Source organism: Lactuca serriola, chromosome 9, assembly GCF_051521515.1.
Source record: "Lactuca serriola cultivar US96UC23 chromosome 9, Lser_US96UC23_V15, whole genome shotgun sequence".
NCBI lineage: Eukaryota > Viridiplantae > Streptophyta > Magnoliopsida > Asterales > Asteraceae > Lactuca > Lactuca serriola.
The window spans coordinates 126,621,282-126,631,216 of record NC_136416.1 but is presented as its reverse complement, the minus strand read 5'-3'; positions in this window follow the sequence as shown (position 1 = coordinate 126,631,216).

The following is a 9,935-nucleotide window of genomic DNA, read 5'->3' as shown; positions in this document are numbered from 1 at the left end:
ATATAAAGATCTTATTCTTGACAAAATCAGCGACTAGTATGATTATAGAGAGGGCTAGCCGATTTCATGAAGTGTAGATTTCTCTCAAGTTATTCCAAGTGTATTTGGTGTTGTGTGAACCACTTGAGGTGTTACACTTGGGGCACTTGGCACTCAAGCTTAATGAAGACTTTCTACATGAAAGAGGTATGTATTTTATCTTGTTATATTCATTATTTTGTATGCTAGATTAGGATAATACCTTGGAAGTTCTTATTTGCATGTATAATAGAGAAAACATAGATCCAAGGTATTTAGGGTTGCATGTACACTTAGGAGTGTTAGAATGCTGAAAACCCAACAAATCCATCCTTAAACCTTAGAATTATATCAATATGGTCCATCCATTACTATACTTCCAACTGTCCTCCAACAACCAATCTTCAGTAAACCTTAGATTGTCCTTGACAGTTGTTTAACAACTTTAGTCATATCTGGTTCTAGTCCTTTTTTCCCTCTTAATGCGATAGGCATTTGGAAAAATAAGCATAGGCGAATATTATCACGTATACAATCGATCCTATACCCGAAGCATATGAATTACGATTCATAATGTCTTACATAAAGACATGATACTTGACCAGTCTTTTGCTAAAATATTCCCATATATAGAATTTGCTATGTTTAATCACTTCAACATATATGTATGTCCATGACTAAATTTGACTAAAATTTCAATCTAAGCTTTTAGATTCGAAATGAAGTATAAATTCCCTCTCCTTGAAGCCTTACCATAGTGAGACCATTTTCCAAATTCTACAACTTTGCATATTTAGAACTTTGTTTCCTATAAATAGCATTGCTTACATGCAACACCTTACATAATAATCATGCTCCCACTAGCATAAAAATTATGTTCTTTCCAGTATAACAGTTATGCTCCCACTAGCTTTGACATGTACTCAGAAATCAGGTCTACTTCTAGAAATCAATACTTACTGACTTTCTTACCAATGTTCAGATTTCTAATACGCGGTTCTTCGATAAGTCTCTATCTAGACTTCTCAAGCTCATACACCTTTCATTAGACACCTTATCTGTGTGTCCAAACCATTTTAGAACTTATAGTAATAAGTCCTAAATGTTCAAACTAATTGCCATTTCTCATAATTTGAACTATGAAGAGGGATGTTGTAATCATACTCGAATTTTAAAACACAATTATCACAATTGCTAATTTTAATATTTTAAAATCTACTAGTGAAAGTGTTTCCTCACAATCATTTCCATGAAGTAGAGAGAAACCTATTGCCACTTAGATTTTATGATGTATGTGTGCCTATCCATGTGAACTTGTCATTCCGAAGCACTATCATAAGAAAAGGTTTATAACAAATTCAAAATCATATGGACTGAACCTGTGTATTCTTAATTTCTTGCCATACGGTAGCACAAGGAACTACCAGTTCTTCTAAGTTGTTGAGAAGCTCACTTACACTGATCAATGTACTTTCACTGAACAAGGTGCTTTGCCTGATGTAATCAAATGAGAACTCATAGAACTCGCATGCATAGTCAACTTAACTGGAATACACACAGAAACAAGAATAAGTCAACACGATAGATTAGCAGCCTTAGGTTGTGTGCTAGTATTAGTTCGTGAAATTATTCAAGACCATTAAGACTCCCACTGACCTCCTAACATATAAGATTCTCTATCAAGGAACATTCCTTGACAAACAAATACTCAAAAGTTAGTGAGGTTTCTTATCAAGACAACACTCTATCTAATAGGTCTTAGTTGGTCTTTGTTTTATCCAAAACATCACAACTACCAATTTCAAATGTGAAAGAGTTAGAAAACATTTCTACTCCATATTTTATGAGGTTTTATAAACCTACTTAGAGCATGTTACTCAAGGTAGTTTCTAGAGTACGACTCTGAAACTTGATCTTGGAATGAAGTGTGACTCATCTTCTTGATTAACCATTTCAATAATTCCCGATACCTCTTCTTAGCTCTACGAATGCACTAAGGTGTCCTTAAAGGATCAATTGTGAGATGGTTCCATAATCATTAGGATGATCAAAAATCATGATACTAAAGTAATCTCCTTTCCTTTCACATTAGAGAAACATTTATCTTTCTGCCTTTGATCCTTCTTATTCGTTCTGCTATATATTGAAACTTTTGAATGTATCAAAATTACACTTAAACTTGTAAGTATAACCATATTCGCTGAACTATCAATAAATCATGACGAATAGACTTACTGTCCTTTATGGTGGATCTCACCAATGCACATCAATGTGTACTAGATCCTTTAGCCTTTCACTTGACTCACATACATCTGTGAACAAGGAATCGGTCCCAATTTCCCAAGGATCAAGATTCTCATATATCACACAATTCTAATCGTATGATTCCAAGTTTCTGTCCAACTGAAACTTGGGTGATAAGAATCCTTCCTAACTTGGTATAACCAAGAATCAAATCTATTTTTCAACATTGCTAATAATAGAAATATATAAACACCAATTTTCCATATATGTCATTGCAAGGAAACATAAAGTAAATAAAACAATTTTATTAATAATGTGCATAAAACTTGTCCTTACAACGCATTTAGACATATGAAAACTACGTTTCTAGATATTAATAAGCAACCTATCATAACTCCTAAGAAGCAGATCAAAATATGATCATCGAACCATGCGATTGAAATCCACTTCTTCATGATCAAACTCAGCTTACTTTTATTTTAAGCTTCCTTCTTTCTATTTAGATTCTGCAACACATCAAAATGTAACTTTACATCGTGTCATAATAATCTATAATTAGGAACTTAATAGAGTTAGATAGTGAATGTACCTGAAGTAAAGTCATACAAATTGACTTTACCATCTCTTACATCTCTTAGGTAATCAGGGCAGCTTTGCTTCCAATGCCCCTTCAATTGGCAGTAGAAACAAATGAACTCTTTAGTATTGTCATGTGGAACTATCTCATAATCAGCCTTTCTCTTACGGTAAAACTTTTTGACCTTGGCTAATTTCTCTCTCTTATAAGAAGAAATCATTTCTGGACTATCGACTTTGTCATTACCTATGTACATGGAAATTTGGGAGGTAGACCTTCCAATCAATTTTGCCTTACCAGTACGCCAAATCATTGTTGATTCAGTAGCAATTAGCAAATGTGTCAAATCAATAAGGTTCACGTCGTGGTCTGTCATATAATAGGCCTTAACGAACTGACTATACAACTCAGGAAGTGATTGAAGAACCAAGTCAACAGCCAGCTTCCTCGGGAAAACGACACCCAACATTCCCAATTCATCAATATGCAGCTTGATCTACAAAACGTGTGCACACATAGGACTTCCATCTCGATACTTGCATGCCAATAAGGATTGAGTGACCTTAAACTTTTCAAGTCAACGAAAACCTAGGTCAGGGAGAATCGTTGGAGGAGGTGGAGGAAGAGAAGTATGATTTCCAGTTCCACCAATGCATGAAGAAGGGATTAATCTTTCACCTCGATCGACACGTGGAATATCATCTTCATGAGGAAAGATTTTTCCAAAAGGATAAGGAAGACCATAGTTGTCAAAACTAGACATCCACAAAAGGGAAAAATTCAAGTTAGTTGATTAATACTTAATATAATACCCAAATGAAATATTAAGGCTAGGAACCAACACAATAATTCACAATGCGGAAGAGGGATGTCGTAATCAAATTGCAAATTATTTTAGGGTAGGTAAATGACAATTTACTAATTCCACCACGAAAACAAAATTTTAACAAATTAGGTTTTAGATGAAACTCCTAGATCTTTTAAGATTCATTGAACTTTTCAATGGCATGTTCAATCTTAATTATGCCCTTCAAGTTTGTGACTACGATACCTAGGATCACAAACAAGGTGTGAATAAACATGCAAATTAGCTTGGTACTCTCGATGTCATTTATCACCTAATCAATGTGCCGGTTAACCACACACGCTCCATTGATCAAAGATAATTTACGAGAAACCCATTTCCATCCGTCATCAGTCCAAACTAGTGTGACGGTTAACCACACATGCTCCACTAACTGACCAACAAGGTGAAATGTGTAATTTCATGGGTTAGCATCAAATTCACATTTTCCTAAAGTAACTAAGATTTGGAAATTTATAAAAGCATTTACTTATTTTATAATTCATTATACTTTTAATGAGAGTTTGGTGTCCTATCCTACCCGTTCGGCTAATGACCCTCCACTAGTCAAGAGTGCGGTGGGTAAGAGTGGATACCCAATGGCGGTCATTTTACAGGCCGTTTCCTTAAACACTCCTTATAGACTAGCTTCGTGAATGAGGCCTACAAACAGTAAAACTGACTTATCTTATACATATATAATATATTATACTTTTAATATTATATAGTACAAGGGTGTTATTTTAATCTTTTAAAATACCAAGTGGTTTAATCCTTTAATAAATTAAACTTTTAATTCAATTAAATTTAAACCATATTGTGGATATATTAATTCTCATTTAATTAAACACTTAATTAATTAATTAATAAAATCCATGAGAGAGTAACTTTAGAATTTTAAAATACTAGGGTTTAACTAATTAAATTTCCAAAATTTAAAACTTTTAATTTCAAATTTAAACTATAAAACCAAAAGGGTGTAATTTGAAACTTTTCAAAATCTAGGTTAAATTTTTGAATCAAAATAATGTTATATTATCCAAATTTAACCAAATCCTTTAATTTTGATAAGTATATCGTGTTACCAATTAGAAAAGTCTATTCTAGGCAATAAAAACGAGTTATGGTAATTATCCAAATCAATATCAGATCTGGAAATCGAATTTTTGGGTAACAGAAGATTCAACTCGTCGAGATCATCTTGGACTCATCGAGTTCAGGTGACAGACAGCAAAAAAAAAAATTGATTCATGTGACAGAAAGCAAAAAAAATGATTCATGTGACATTTCATAAATAAGGTGAAATGTGTAATTTCATGGGTTACCATCAAATTCACATTTTCCTAAAGTAACTAAGATTTCGAAATTTATAAAAGCATTTAGTTACTTTATAATTCATTATACTTTTAATGAGAGTTTAGTGTCCTATCCTACCCGTTTGGCTAATGACCCTCCACTAGTCAAGAATGCGGTGGGTAAGAGTAGATACCCAATGATGGTCATTTTACAGTCCGCTTCCTTAAACACCCCTTATAGACCAGCTTCGTGAATGAGGCCTACTAAAATTAAGACTGACTTATCTTATACATATATAATATATTAGACTTTTAATATTATATAGTACAAGGGTCTATTTTAATCTTTTAAAATACCAAGTGGTTTAATCCTTTAATCAATTAAACTTTTAATTCAATTAAATTTAAACCATATTGTGGATATCTTAATTAGCTTTTAGTTAAACACTTAATTAATTAATTAATTAAATCCATGAGAGAGTAATTTTAAACTATTTAAAATACTAGGGTTTAACCAATTAAATTTCCAAAGATTAAAACTTTTAGTTTCAAATTTAAACTATAAAACCAAAAGGGTGTAATTTGAAACTTTTCAAAATCTAGGTTAAATTTTTGAATCAAAATAAGCTTATATTATCCAAATTTAACCAAATCCTTTAAATTTGATAAGGATATCATGTTACCAATCAAAAAAGTCAATTCTAGGCAATAAAAACGAGTTATGGTAATTATCTAAATCAATATCAGATCTGCAAATCGAAATTTTTAGGTAATAGAAGAGTCAACTCGTCGAGTTCACCCAACTCATCGAGTTCATCTTGGACTCATCGAGTTCATGTGACAGACAACAATAAAAAATCGATTTCTTGTTCTATGGACAGTTCACTCTTGCACCAATTCAATCGAAAAACATCCTAGGCTCTAAAACCAATGATGGGTTTTGAGCATATCTACATTCGTATGTGATCATGCAAACCTAATTGCTTTGGATCTAAGTTTTTCTCTATTGAACATACAAATTTTAACACCAAAGAAATAACCCTAGATCTAGCTTATACAATTTCAAAATTCATATATATTAGGGTTAGAAGATTACCTCACTTGTTATATTGTAATAACAAGAACAATCCTTGCTTGATCTTGACTTCTAAAAGCCTAGTTCCCCAAGTGTTGCACCTCTAATGGAGTCACAAACACTCAATGCAATGGATGAGTAGGAGAGATGAAGAAATTGGCTAGGTTTCTCTTAGAATGCTTACATAGGCTGAAAATCTCATAGTGGAGAGTTCCTTATATAGTTGTGGGCTGCTAGGGTTTCAGGAGGAAACCCTAATTTCTGCTTAAGGCTTAAGCAGCCCATGGACCTCCTCTTTAGAGCCCTTGGATGAAATCTGATCATTTTACCCATAAATTTCATCCGCTCCACTCTATGGAGTCCATCAGCCTAATTTCGCAACTATCAACGATTTGCAAAACTTGTCCCATTATTATTAATCAGTTCCTTTATTCCCAAATTTAATATGAAATTAATTTTTGATTAATTACCAATTAATAATATGATTTCCAAATAATATACTAATCTTATAATATATTAATAAAATCATTATGAGTACCAATTTATTATTGATATAATAAATCCTACTCTCTCTCTCTCTCTCTCTCCACTAGTAATCCTATCAAGTTGCATGAGTGAAGGCAACCCAAAAGGACCATGCTACAAATCATATCAAGTACATACCAATTATAGTTATGGGCATAGACACCTAATCCAACATAAACATCCACTTTACCATATCTTATATCGAAGAAGGCAATAATGGTAACAAAAAACTAAATAGACCTTTCTCGACTACTATTAAGAATCTATCCTCCTAATCAATTTCTTGAGTTTTGAACGAAGGCCATATCTGCCATACAAGCTTTGAATGTCTGTAGATTCCTATTCGTATTAGTCTTCACAAAGAAGATCTAATCGCAACCGATTGTCATAAGACTAGTTTTAGGATCAACCAATTTCAAATTTAGTTATCCCTCAAGGACATAATTTCGCTATCCATAGACTATCCTAATGGAAACCATTTGTATAACGACTCAAAATCACAACAATTTTAAACTTTTCTAAAAAAACCCAAAATCATAAAATGTTTACAAAATCACAGTTTCCAAAGTGTTTATCAATATCAGAGTATCCCAAAATCATAAGGCCATAACAAAAAAAGATGTGTAAGGTCACACCTTTGCCTTTCCATGATCATCAAAAGTACCTTAAACAATAAACTAAAACTGTAAGCCAAAGCTTAGTGAGTTCCCCAAAAGTACCACCACATAAAGATAACTAATAATCGCATGCATACAGAGCCTTCAGCATGACTGGACCACTTCACTAGCCTTCAGCCTATTTGGACCGCTCTTCGGGCCTTCAGTCTATCCGGACCGCCCTGGTTATCTTGGCCTTCAGCACAAAGCAGGACTGCCTCAACCTAGTACACCATCACATATACACATATACCATAACAATCAATAGCTAGCATATACAAGTGGTCATACAGATGTAGCAGATCACTACAACATAGCAACATCCTATATACCAAGATACATATTTAACATATCACTACGACATAACAGCATAAGGTAAAAACCAAGATATCAATCCAGTGGGCCGACCTTGGTGCCTTCAACCCGTAAGTATAGTGAGGAAAACTCACCTCTCAATTCAAACACAGTCTGAATGAATCTCTGCTCCGACAACTGAAACTGCTCGACTCCTAGTGATCAAAACATTTCCCAATCTAAATTAGTATCAATTTCCCAAAATACCCTTGAGTCAAACATGGTCAAGTCCATGATTCGTTGGTCACACCGTGACCTCTAATGGTCATGTCATGACCCAATAATTCCAAAATAGACGAGTATCGTCATCCTCAGGTTGTGACATCTAGGGTATCGCGTCGCGAGAATGTCCCTAAACAGAAGTTCTTAATGAAGTTCTTATTCCTTTTTTCCAAACAACAAAATTTTTCCTAGGGTCTTAGCCACCCTAGAACATCATAAAAATCGTGGCTTTTTCGACATGCATGTCCCAAACACTACTTAAGTGAAAATTAGAAAATGATACCAAATCTTCATGTAATAGTCATAAAACTCCACCAAAATCCAGATCTAGAACTTATAATACTCAAGAGGCACTGGAGATCCATAAAGTTGCTAACTTTATGGATTCTAACCACTATTTCATCATGGGAATGAAGGATTTAAGCATAAATACCTAGATCTAAGCTTATAGACTCATAAAGCAATGAACTTGAAACTCACAAAGGCTCCAAAAGGTGAGAGGATGCTTGATAGATAGACTTATATGTAGAAATGATGGGCTAGATGCTCTTCCTCTTCTTCTCCTTGGAAAAAATCACCCAAAAATGAGCTCAAGATCAAATATGTTAGGGTTCCAAAAAGGGGTGCAAGGAGGTGATGGGGGCTGAGGGTGGGATAACCCTAGCCCTCACTTCCTTTAAATACGGGACAATACCCCAATATTAGGGTTTCATCCTGGACTAACCTCACTTTGTGAGCCATTGCACTCTCTTGTCATGAGGCCTAAAATGATGCATGGGTGCACCAACTTCCTTACGATATGACACCCAAGGGCTTACGTCGTGAGTAGGGTTAAAACTTGAGTTTTTAAACTTTAGCAATCCCTAACTTGAACTGAATGTTACAATTCTCCGCCACTTCATCTAGACTTTGTCCTCAAAGTCGGCAGCTACGAATAAATCCGGATAATGCTCCCGTATCTCCGGATCTAGCTCCCAGGTCCACTCGGAGCCTTTCTGATGTTTCCACTGAACCTTTACCAAAGGTATCTTCTTGTTTCACATGATCTTCATCTTTCTCTCCACTATCGCTACCAGCCTCTCAATATAATTCAGGTACTCATCCACCTTAATATCATCCAACAGGACCACTACCTCCTCATCCAACACGCACTTCCGCAACTATGAAACATGGAAATTGTTGTGGATTTGACTGAGCTCACTCAGCAAATCCAGTCGGTAAGCCACCCTGTCTACCCTAGCGATCACACGGAATGAACCAATATATCGGGGGCCCAATTTTTGTGACACCCAAAAACCAGAAGGCCAATTAAGGAAAGAAAACCTCAATCAAGAAGGCAACTCGTCGAGTTAAAGGGAGAAAACTCGACGAGCAGGAACGATTGTCACACGTGTTTTTGGAAGACCAACTCGACGAGTTGGACGGGGTTTCGAAAACCCTAGATCTGGGATTTTACACCCTATATAAACACTTTATGACTTAGGGTTTGGCCTCGTTTCCAGCCTCCATTTTCCAAACCCTAGATCTCGAAACCCTAATGCTTGTGAGCCATTTTTGAGAGAAATCTTGTGTGTTGAAGCTTGTGGAAGAATGAGAGGCTTAAGGACTCAAGGAGGAGATTATATCCAGCAACTTCGTTTCATCCTCATCATTTTCTGGTAAGCAAGTCTCAAACTTGCTTACTAACCTCTTATATCTCTTCTTCTTCATTTTTATTGGGTTTTTGGTCCAAGTAGCATGTTCCTTGGTAAATGGACGTCCCAAGTGAGTATAACTTCAGATCTAGAACCTAGAAGGTCTCTCATGGCATAAAGGTGCAAAATTTATGGCCATTAAATCTGCATGCAAGCTTTGGGATGTTATTTTGGCCTTCTAAGCTCCAAAAGGCCATGTATGAAGGAAAAAGGTGGAAGCTTTACGTGTTTGTGGTGTCCGGAGTCCAGATCTCAGTTTATATGCCTTGGTTTAGAGTATAGATGGTGTTGAGACAAAGATCTAGGTCTTAAAGAATTAGTGTTTGAGCTAAACCCATCATGTAAGGATGATAATGGGTAAAGATGGAAACTTTACCCTTAAAAGGACATTTCCATAGTATATGTGAAGTATGAAGCTTAGATCTGAAGAA